We start from the raw sequence: 12,664 nt of genomic DNA, 5'->3' as shown, positions 1-12,664 counted from the left end.
TCATTTGTTTAGGATTATATCAAAATGTGAATCAATATTGTTAAAACTTATAACCATGTAACTATATGACTTTTACTGGCTGTGCTTTTTAGCTGAAAAATTTCGGCATACAAAACAATTATCAAAACTACTATGGCTCATCTCTCAAACGATTAACGCATATTTAATACAAAAAGGTAAACGATAATTGATAACGACTCTGTTAAAAAGTCATTCATAATTTCACTTTGTATTTATTAGATGTGTCACTAGAAAAAAATCCCCAATATGAGCTGAGAATATACGTATTCACTGCATACACTATTTTATTTCTATTTTACACGTAGTCTGCACATTTATACCGAAAACATTGTATTCTGTTGCAAAGTAACATTCGAGATTGCAATAACTTTTTTTCTGTTGCTCATAACAGTATGATTATACTCGTGTTTGAATTGCTTCAGTTGAGATATATTCTTCGAATTTATAAGCACTGGTCAAATGTAAAACGCGACATCTTTTCCTAAAATATCAAGCAACAAGTTATCAGTTTAATTCAAAACAAATTATACGATGCACATTATAAAACGATATATCGATGAATAAAACAAATCCTTGAATCTTTCAAACAAATTTATTTATTTATTCCCAAAGATATTTGTATAGACAATGCAAAACACCATGGCGTCCAAATGTTCCCAACTTCATTTTTATCATGCAAACCAAAGTCCAGGAATCTTGTTTATACATTCAAATAGTTTATCATCCTCATTTGGTTTTCGAGAAATTCCGTCTTTGCTAGTTCATGGTGTTATCATTGACGCCCTTTATTCAGACCTTTTGCAATTAGGGATTATTTATGCATACATATAATGGATCGTTTACCAATCAAGTAAAGCTTTAAACACCCCCGTGTTCTGTAGGTATGTACACGTAAACAGCTATTCATATAACATAAACTATCGATCATTGTTTCAAGGGGGCTTTTCACGTTTGATTTAACTGACAAAATTTAAAAAAAAAGTTGTTTCAGATTCGCAATTTTTCGTTTTAATCATGATAATTTTGAGGAAATATAGCTAAAGAAACTTCAGCGTACAGTTTATTTAGTATTGACATACCTGTACGCTGAAGCCAACCCCGTATCGAAAGTCAACCAGAGTCGTAACATATTTATGTCACGCTATAAATCAAAGAAAGTTAATTTTTTTGGATACATTTCTACGTATATTGGTGAATGAATATAAATAACTGCATCGGGGAATATTCAAATGTTTCAAATGCATCTTACAATAGATGAAAATAACTCTCATCAGTCTGAAATTCACAATTTTGACGCCATTGTCGCTTTGTAACGTGACGAGTTTTCATTTGGATACTTTCGGATAGACCTTGACATTTTTTGCTGAAATTGTAAACATTACTTTCGTTTTCTGAAATCGTTTATTTGTGATTAACAACTTACGTCTGGTGGATTATAAGACTGATTTCAGCGTGAATCAGGTAGTTTTAAATAATGTTTACCTTGAGTTTGTATTTACACTACAATTTGTTTATAAAACAAGCCAGAATAATCTAAAATTCCGGGAAATGTCATTCTGAATTTGAAAACACTTGACCACATGATATGTTTCTAAAAATAGAAATAACGTCATATGACCGTGAACTCTCGGGAGATTCGCATTTCAAGAAAGTCTGTCACATCGCTGTTTTTCTCGATATGTACGAGCAGAATAGATACATTTTAAATGTTTAAGATAGTATTTTGTGAAAGAATATATCAGTTAAATGTGAAAAATGTCATTTTTATTGATGCTACTGAAAAGCTGACATGCTGTAAATGTTTTCTTATTTACGTTTCCTAACAAATAACATTCTTTGTAAGCGTAGTTATGCCACTTATCACCAAATATACATTTTGTTATATTTCATTACATTTATGCACATGCTCCATTTATTACATTTCTTTTAGAGCGGGATTTAGCACGCGCATTTTACTGCAATATTTTCTTTATTTATTTGGAACTATTTTCGAAACATAAAGCTCCGCCCATAATTTGTTGCAGAATAACCCATAGATGATTTTCTTCTTTGTTTATATAAAATTTGGCACGTGCCTTGTTAGAATTAAGAAATAATATTTTTCTATCGTGGTTTGTTGTCGAATAATCGACAGTAAGGAGTATAGATGACTAGGAATTAAATTAGGAGTGCGAACCACGAATGATTTGATAACACGCATCTATACTCCTTACTGTGGGTTATTCGACAACAAACTATCATAGAAAAATATTATTTCGATTCTAACACGATTTTGATTGATTTGGTTCAAGCTTTTGGACGTGTACTCTATTTTTCAATACTCCCCCCTTCTCATTCGGTACCCCTCGCAGATTATCATACTTATCCGATGTTTGACGGTAAGGTCCGAGAATGTGCGATTGCCCCCTTCTAATTACAAAGTTCACTATTTATAGACGTCATTGAATTGTACAAATATATGACGTTGTTTTCATTCATAAATATTGTGCAAATGACGTAACTTTCATTAAGAACAACAATCGTAGAAACTAAATGACGTCACTTTTATTGATGCAACTGAAAAGCTGACATGCTATAAATGTTTTCTTAATTACGTTTCCTAACAAATAACATTCATTGTAGGCGTAGTTATGCCACTTATCACTAAATATACAATTTGTTGTTTAATTACATTTATATGCATGCTACATAATCATTTATTACATTTCTTTTAGAGCGGGATTTAGCACGTGCATTTATCTGCAATATTTTCTTTATTTATTCGGAACTATTTTCGAAACATTAAGCTCCGCCCATTATTTATTGCAGAATAACCCACAATTGAATTCCCTCTTTGTATATAGAAAACAAGTCGCGTGCCGTGTTAGAATCAATATCAATAGATATTGGCGCCTAATTCATGAATGCGTTCGGTGAGGTCCTAGCTTAGTCGTGACCGATCTGCATCGTTCGTATTACACTCGCAGTAGATTCTTACACATCTTAGTGAAGTCGGGACCCTATTCGCAAGACTTCAACTGAACCCCACGATTCGTCGTAACTCAATCGTACCAGTGTCATAACTGAATCGTAGACTGTCACGAGTCTTCTCGATTCAATAAATGTGATAAATCGTAGCGAATCGTGGGCTTGTTTTCGAAGTGGAATAGGGCCATTAGTGGTGCTCGATCTGCATCGTTCGTAGTGCAGTCGCAGTAGAATCTTACACATCGTAGTGAAGTCGCGACCCTATTCGAAAGACTTCAACCGAAACCCACGATTCGTCGTAACTGAATCGTACCAGTATCGTAACTAAATCGTAGACTTCACGAGTCTACCCGATTTAAAGAATGTGATAAATCGAAGCGATTTGTTGGCTTGTTTTCTTAGTGGAATAGGGCCATTAAATAGCCATTCTATGCATCTTTTGACGATTTAAAAACCTGAAAAATATATAGAGAATACTAGGTCGGTGCCGAATAAAGCAAAGTTTATTTTGCGAGGCTTAGAAAATCTGAACCACGAGCCTTGGTTTATTCGGCACCGACCTAGTATTCGATATATCCCATCAATTTTCTTAGTCGTAAATTATTTCTTTAAAAATAGAATAAGAAAATCGAACTAGACGGAAAATCCCAAAGTTATTTTAAGCAAACACTGTTTCATTATTTTAATCGTGTCGAGCCTAATACATTACAAAAAGATCAGTAACTAACCTGTTTTTCTGTTTATCATACCTCTACGTCCCCGATTTAAAAAAAATAATGAAAAAAGACACTAAACAACTGCATCTTTAGCGTGAAACAAGATGCATTGTGTCTTATGACGTGTTAATAATGACGTCACGAGTACGCGCACTTAATATTTGTAAATAATGTTTATTTGCTTTTTGAGTTGCATTATGTGTTAAAAAATATATTACATTTTGGTATCAAATTGTTTGTTTTGTTGAATCTGATTCGATTTTACTCCAAATGATTACTTTATAGTTGAATCCGAGTAATATGACCATTCTTTGCCGCGCGTGACAGCTATATTTCAGCACTGCTGAAATAGAGGAAAATGTATTACACAGTGGTTTATTTCGACAATGCACGTCTGATGATTGAATAAATAGAGAATACTAGGTCGGTGCCGAATAAAGCAAAGTTTATTTTGCGAGGCTTAGAAAATCTGAACCACGAGCCTTGGCGAGTGGTTCAGATTTTCGTGCCGAGCAAAATAAACTTTGCTTTATTCGGCACCGACCTTGTATTCGATTTATCCCATCAATTTTCTTAGTCGTAAATTATTTCTTTTTAATTATAAAAATAGAATAGGAAAATCGAACTACACGGAAAATCCCAAAGTTATTTTAAGCAAACATTGTTTCATTATTTTAATCGTGCCGAGCCTAATACATTACAAAAAGATCAGAAACTAACCTGTTTTTTTGTTTATCATACCTCTACGTCCCCGATTTTAAAGAAATAATGGGAAAAAAAACACTAAACAACTGCAGCTTTAGCGTGAAAGAACATGCATTGTGTCGTATGACGTGTTAATAATGACGTCACGAGTACGCGCACTTAATATTTGTAATGAATGTTTATTTGCTTTTTGAGTTGCATTATTTGTTAAAAATATATTACATTATGGTATCAAATTGTTTGTTTTGTTGAATCTGATTCGATTTTACTAAAAATGATTACTTTATATTTGATTCCGAGTAATATGACCATTCTCCGCCGCGCGTGACAGCTATATTTCAGCACTGCCGAAATAGAGGAAAATTTATCCCACAGTGGTTTATTTCGACAATGCACGTCTGATGATGGGATAAAACGCGTTGCAACGCGAAACGATTGAATAATTTGGAAAGTTCTGTTGTTGTCGTTATATTTCGTGAAACTACGAGGATTGCTTATATAAAATATAAAATACATCCTTCATTGTTCGAGCACGGATGTTCGAGTGGTCTAAATGGCAGACTTTTACTCGAGGACTTCAGGTGTAAGTTTTTGAGCCATGTTGAGGGTTTACTTTTTTATAATTTTATTCTTGATTTTTGTACTGTAGCTTTTTAGATCCTATGTTTACATTTAACGATATACAGCATTTAATAACAAACTTCAATAAACTTCAGTCGGTCGGGTAGTTCCGGATCGCTAGCGTAAATAATGGTGTTAATATTTTTAAAAGAAAGCAATTGCTTTCAAAGTACTTGTTGAGGCAAAATATTTCATCTTTCAGGCCATATTAATTTATTAATACTTGCCAATACATTTCTGATGCCAATTTGAACTTATTCACTTGATTAAGTCGGCTAGTTCTGAATCGAGTGTGGTAATTTCGGATCACTCGGACTACTGGGAAGATGTAGGTCAGGGATTATCTCAAAACTTATTTTGACTGTCAACAATTATTTTGACTGTCCGAACAAATGATGCATGTATTAAATAAAACATCAGATAGTTTCGTTTGTTTCAGTTTAATTACTGTCTGACAATTTAAAAACATCATAGTGTGTGTGGATGTACACAGTAGAATAAAGCTGTTGGAAAGTATTTATGTTTTGATTTGAAATGGATTCCTCTGTATTATTGGTTATATAAAACAAACACAAATACTCAATACAAGCAATTTATTGATAAACTCAAGATACATTCTTGGGAAATAACATAATATGATAACATTTAACAACAATAGAATCACAATGTACAAGAATGTACAAACTGTATGAAAATATGACATATATGCTTATGACTAGAACATTTTATGTATGCCTAGAAAATATTTTTATAACTAAGGTCCTAAAAAATACAGAACTTTATATAAATGTATTTATAACAAGAGATATGTTTGTCAGGAACAATGCCCCCTATTGCGCTGCTTTGACTTTTTTATCATTTGGCAGGTACAGATAATTATCTCCCTTTAAAGCTTATTACTTCCTTGGATTAGCTTTTTTGAACTTGAATGATGACCTTGACCTTTCACCACTCAAAATGTGCAGCTCCATGAGATACACATGCATGCCAAATATCAAGTTTTGCAAAAGTTATCTAAAAACTTTAACTCAGGTTAAGGTTTTGGGACAGAATGACAGACAGGCCAAAAACAATATGCCCCGATCATTCGATCCGGGGGCATGAAAAAGACAACTGAACATAAACAAGTACCTCTGGAATGCATTTGCTAATAAAAGGATCACAATAATGTCAAATATATAAAAGCATCCATAAAAAGTATAACATAAACCAGTGCCTCTGGAATAAATTTGCTAAAGAAATGGAAAACAATACTAGATTTCAAGTTACTTTTTTGGTAAATAACATAGTATGATACCATGTAACAATAATAGGATCACAATAATGTAAAAATAATGTAATAAAAGTATCCAAATAAACACAACATAAACCAGTACCTCTGGGATAAAAATGGTAAAGAAATGGAAGACAATACTAGATATCTAGTTAAATTTTTGGTAAATAACATATTATGGCAACATTTAACAATAATAGGATAACAATAATGTAAAAATATATAAAAGTATCCGCTTCAGCCTCTTTGCCAATGACTGTGCAGAGCACCAGTGCTTTTTAGGGCCCATCAGTCCAACTTGACAATTATCTGAAAAGCAAAATCACAGCATTAATACACATTAAAAATAGGATAAATATTTAAAATATAACCAATCTCCTTACAGCACTAGTAACATCTTACCATTATTTATTAATCCATATATTTTTCCATAGTACAGTTTATAGCACTCCGTTGGTTTTTCATTATTCCGCTATTATACCTTTAAATGTTATAACTTATTACTACACACATATATATACAAACAAACCAAGATGCATTCAACAAATGCTTACTGTATGTGTTAGCCTTGACCTTGTGACTTAGACCTAATGCCTCATAACTGGTTTGCATAATAGATCTCAATCAGATGCAAGAACATGTAAAGTTTGGAGAACCAGGTCCATAAAGTTTCATTTTATGAGCAATGTTTAAGTTTTAGGGCAGAAAGCCAGACACAGACAGAATAAACAAAATTCAATCTTATTCTCTGTATTTCTCGACATTGAAGTCACAAAATAGTATTATAATTAAATCATTCGAATGAAACATTATATCAAATTTATGAGAAACTAGGCACTTTTCCTTTCATATATATATACAAAAACTTTTGTGGTAGCTAGAGCTTTAAAATATAACTATCACAGTATTTAAACAATAATAAACTGTTTTGAGATTTTCCCCAATTAGCTGATCCGCAACTGACATGTACACGAGGTGCAATTTCCATGCTTTTATTTCCATAAATCATAAACATACACTAAAAGCACTCCCAGGAATTTGAAAATAATAATAAATAAACAAATTCATACCAAATGTACAAGCATTTACCAAGGAAATGTGCTTCTAAATCGTCTTTTAATTGTTGACGCGTGTTATAGACAGACGGTGCGACGGTAAAATGACACGACTGTGATAGTTGCCAAAGTGTGATTTTCAAAGAAAACACCGTTGAAATAAGAAGCAAAACTGTTTTATTGCTTGAAATTGGTCACATTTTCCAAAAATCACAGTTATATTGATATGGCAATATCTTTTAGACTAATATTTTAATTAAATCATAGAGTTGATTCGGAATTACCCGAGATCCGGAACTACCCGATCAACTGTGAATACCAAATTATGTGAAAAGACCCCTTTAATAGATAAGTCCATTCCATTGACTTTGGTCGATTATTCATCCATGTATAATAGATTCTATATGATTTCAAAAAACCGTTTTGTTTGTGTTCGAATAATTGTACATTGTAATTGATTTAAAACCCTGAAAATTATAAAGCGTTGCAACGCGAAACGATTGAATAATTTGGAGAGTTCTGTTGTTGTCGTTATAACATACTGCGCTGGTCTAAAGTTTTAATGCAAACAAAAGCAAAAAATGGTTCAAATGTTTAATATTACGTAGGAAAATCTAACTTGCTTATGTTGATATTGTCAGTCTTTTGGTAAGAGTATATTGACTGCTTTGGTTTGTTTATCATATATTAATTATTTAAAAAAAACGATGTTATTATATCATTGTTAAAAAATTAAAAAAAAACAACTCGTGTCATTTAAGATGTAGGATTGTTGCTTGATTGACAAGGAAATAAAAGTAATTATTTTGCAATGGAATGTCGTATTTGCAGTTGACTGCATGTGTGTGCATATTCGTTTCTATCAATCTTTTGTAAATAATTGTGGTTAAATGACAAACACAAAAGAAACAAAGAACGATGGCAAGGACAAAAAGATACGTGTAATTCAAATTCACCAATCCGTTAATAAATCAACTCATATGGAAATCGTTAGTCAAAGAAAACGATGAACTTATTTGGAACAGTTGTGCTGTTTTCGCGCAATTGCTGACAATACATGTGCAAGAGGACAGCTTCATCGTCAGCTTAATTATTCCAAACTGAAATGTTAAGATGATTCTGTTTCGAATCCCATAATTATCAAAGTTTTGCTTACATTTCTTCCTTCTTCCAATATTTGTGTGGTTCTCATTCTAAAACTATTTCTTCATCAAGAATAAATATGCCCAGTTAATACATTAAACATATAATGCGACACTCTTCGACCTATTCTCTTAACCCATTTATGCCTAACGTCTAGAAAAAGGCCTAGGCAAACAGCGTAGACCCAGATGAGACGCCGCATAATGTGGCGTCTCATCAGGGTCTGCGCTGTTTGCTTAAATGAATTTCTTTACGAAATATTCTAAATATAGAAATAAATATACTAGACATCCCTAATTTTGGAAATAATTTATCAAATTTAGAAGGATGGAAGAGTCCACTAGGCATAAATGGGTTAATACAATGTAATTGTTTTCCGGTGGTTTATAAAACGTGTAGTCATACCGTATTGAGTATGTGTGAGTTTTTGGCTCAGGTGATATAAGAACCTTGTTTTAAAGTTCGAAGTTGTGTACGAATCGTATACCCGCAGTCACTCTAAAATGGAATAACTTACCAGATGCAGTAGTCATAGAAAATGTAGATCATGAAAATGGAAGTCTTTTAACACTGCCACCTGCATGCGTAAATATTAATCCTAAGAAGAGAAACTATGTAAGAACTTGATTTTTTTTTCATTCCTTTTTCTGCTTATATTGAGTAAGATTTGTATATACAGTATTTGCCATAATAAATAAATATGTTTAAACTAATCTTTTTTGTTACATGATGATTTTACAGAATAAAGCTTATGCTATGTGGAAAGGTCAACAAATACAGTCATGAATATTGTTCAAACCACGATAACCAAATCCACTGAGAGAGTTCCGAAACCGAGTTACCTGTAGTTTTAATTCGCTATCGACATGTATATGCTAAAAATACATTCGAAACATTCCTTTTGTATGATCATAGGCTGCTACAAGAACGATATGCACCACGATTAAAATCGTGGTCTAATAAGGGATGAATGGTGGTGATTTTATCACATCATTCAATATCAGTTCGTAATCTCAATAGTGTAAGTCGTGTTGATCGTTTGAGAATTAAGGACGATTCTGAAAGTTCGAAATAACAACGATTTACTGCAAAAAATGTAAATTGGGATCCACATGACATATCTGATCGTATTGTATCGTAAAATGCTATCGATTCGTATTTCCGAATTGCAGTGGTCGCAGTCAATCAAATGCAAGAAAAACACCACGGCTTTCTATCACGCACTTCTGCGATCTGTTGAATTAATGATGCTGATAGTCTCTCCGGCAGTATTTATTTCATGGTGGTCAAATCGTGGGTCTTATACCTTCAATAAAGCAAATGAAATGTATCGCAACCCATTCGAATCGTTCCGTATTTAACGAGCGGGACGCATTGATGTTGTTAAACTTAAGGTTACTTATTTTTCTCACAAAAACATATTTATTCGACGAACACGAATTTGTTAGATTAAGATCCAATCGTGAACTAATTCGAAATGCTCCCAGTGGAACGTATATTATCGCCAGATAGTGACTCACAGAGTTGCCAAATTGTGAAAAGAACGCAACTGAGCGAAGAAAGCGTATCAAAGAAAGCCTACGGTCAGTTACATGTGGTCAATCGTGGTGAATGAATCCATACGTGTTTCGCTAACAAAACGTTAAACATACACAATAATTATGTAAACAAATAAAAAAGAATGATAATTATTTAATGTTTTTTTCTCTATTTTGAAATAATCATGACGACGGCAACTTATATTTTCTTGAACATACAATAAATGTAGAGATTTTCTTATCCAGTTATACCTTTATTAACATGTTAAAATACGAAATTTGTTAACAAGTCCCTATAATTATAACGGACTGACAAACTTACGAACACTAGACTAAACAATTGTGTAACTTGTGAATCATGCACATATATATCATGTGGCAAATGATATGAAAAACCTTAAATTAAAGTCATATTCTCAATAAAAAATATCCAACACAAATAATAAAACACATTTTTGCAAAAATAACCACACGGTTTAAATAGTGTGTATCATTTGTTCTGTTTACAAGCCAAACTCCATAGCGTGAACAATCTTTCCATGTTCATTCTTTGACAAAGTATTTAGTCGTAGAAGCTGTCATGTATTATTAGGCAAGTGCATGTATCTGCTAAGACTTCACAGTTGATTTAGCACACTGAGTCGTTTACCCATGGAAAGCTGCTTTGTACACCTCTCGCATGCTGTTTTACATATTAAATTTGCTTTGTATAACTTAAATTGTAACGTACTTCATTGTTTTCAAAATATTCACTTTTTAATGTTCATGATTACCAATGCAACATTTGACATTCACAATTTCTAAACGATAGCTCTTTCATGAGAAATATACATTCTAAGAAACAGTTCTATAAAATCCACCGGTGTGCACTAGACAATAATCGACTTAAACGGCTATACCCCAGAGAATCGCAGTTTGCACAATCTTCTTAGGTGCAGGCACTTCAACAGACGAATATATATCATGGCATATTTTCCAGACTGGTTTGTCCGCTGTTCGTTAAAGATATTATCCACCACGCCGTTGTTTAACACTTTGGACAAGTAGGGATTACAGTCTACTGTATCCACAACATGTCCTTGTTCCTTTGAACGCTGCTTTAAAGAAATTCCGCATGCTGTTTGTATGTGCATTTTGTACAGCTATACTTTTTAGATACGTATCAATCGTATTATAAAGTCCTTTCGACTGGTTGTTGGCATGTATTTATCAACGAGCGCTCAATTAAAGACAACAATTTAAAGACCACCTAAAAACGTCTTTCCGCTTTATTCTGAACTTCATATTGATTTATATCACGATTGTTTCACCATACAAACCATGCTTAACATTTTAATTGCCTTTTCAAATTTATTTTATTTAACAATTCACGTTGTATTAACCATTGAACGGTTCACTTGATAAACGCTGAATATAAACAAAGGTGGTTTAATGAAAGTGTCATTCTCTTTATTAATTATGATAATAATAGGCAATTCACAAACTGTTTTTGCGCGGTGTTTTATGACTGTTTTACTTAAGTGGCGGTTAACACTGTATCAATGTGTCTTTGTATACGTTGAGGAGATATACAGCTATTGAACAATCGCATTGTATAAAATTAACTTAAAAGTAACAACCATTCTTGACGATACTTTAAGGAAACACATACGCGAACGATAGTGTCTTCAATCATCAAAGCTGTTAATGAAAATATGGTTAAATTTTAACAGAAACGGAACACCACACATATTCAAATTAAATTGAATTTGTATGAAGTAAAAAGTTTATTTGACCTTTGTGCGTACTTGAAGAATAATTATCGTTTTCAGTAAATTAAGGTTTTAAACAGACTAGTGTCCCATTTCTCAAATATTTATTATTAAAACTATAATACAATTTATTATAATGTGACTCAGTTTCTCAAAATCGCATGATTCATTAAGGGAGTGGGATGCCGTGATTTATGTGAAACTTAAATTTATTGCTTTGCACGCGAATGCATGTTGTGTGCATTTTTATGCGTAAACATCTTTTGTCATTAAGTGTGGTTTACAAACAAAGAATAAAACAATTACGACTGCACGCGATTGGTAAAGGAATTGAATATCCGTCGTTACATTTTGCAACTAATTGATTTAAGCGGTTAAAGACGCATACGGATTCATCTTAAAATATTGTTAATGGACTTTTGTGTCGTTCATCTTAAAGGGATCTTTTCACGGTTTGGTAAATTGACCAAATTGAAAAAAGTTGTTTCAGATTCGCAAATTTTCGGTTTTGTTATGATATTTGTGAGGAAACAGTTTTGCTGAACATTTGCCATGGTCTTATATAGCCATTATATGCATCTTTTGACGATTTAAAAACCTAAAAATTATAAAGCGTTGCAACGCGAAACGATTGAATAATTTGGAGAGTTCTGTTGTTGTCGTTTAAATTTGTGAAACTACGAAGATTGCTTATATAACGTATAAAATACGTATCTTATGTATGCTTGGCAGGATAGCTCAGTTGGCCAATGCGTTTTTACTTCAGGATTCCGGGGGTCACTGGTTCGAGCCCTGCTTCGGGCTACTTTTTTTACTTTTTTAAATTATATTTTTGATTTTTTACTGGAGCTTTTTAAAGTTAATGTTTATATTT

This window comes from Dreissena polymorpha, chromosome 8, assembly GCF_020536995.1.
Source record: "Dreissena polymorpha isolate Duluth1 chromosome 8, UMN_Dpol_1.0, whole genome shotgun sequence".
NCBI lineage: Eukaryota > Metazoa > Mollusca > Bivalvia > Myida > Dreissenidae > Dreissena > Dreissena polymorpha.
The sequence above is the reverse complement of the archived record's forward strand: the minus strand, read 5'-3'. Positions refer to the sequence as shown.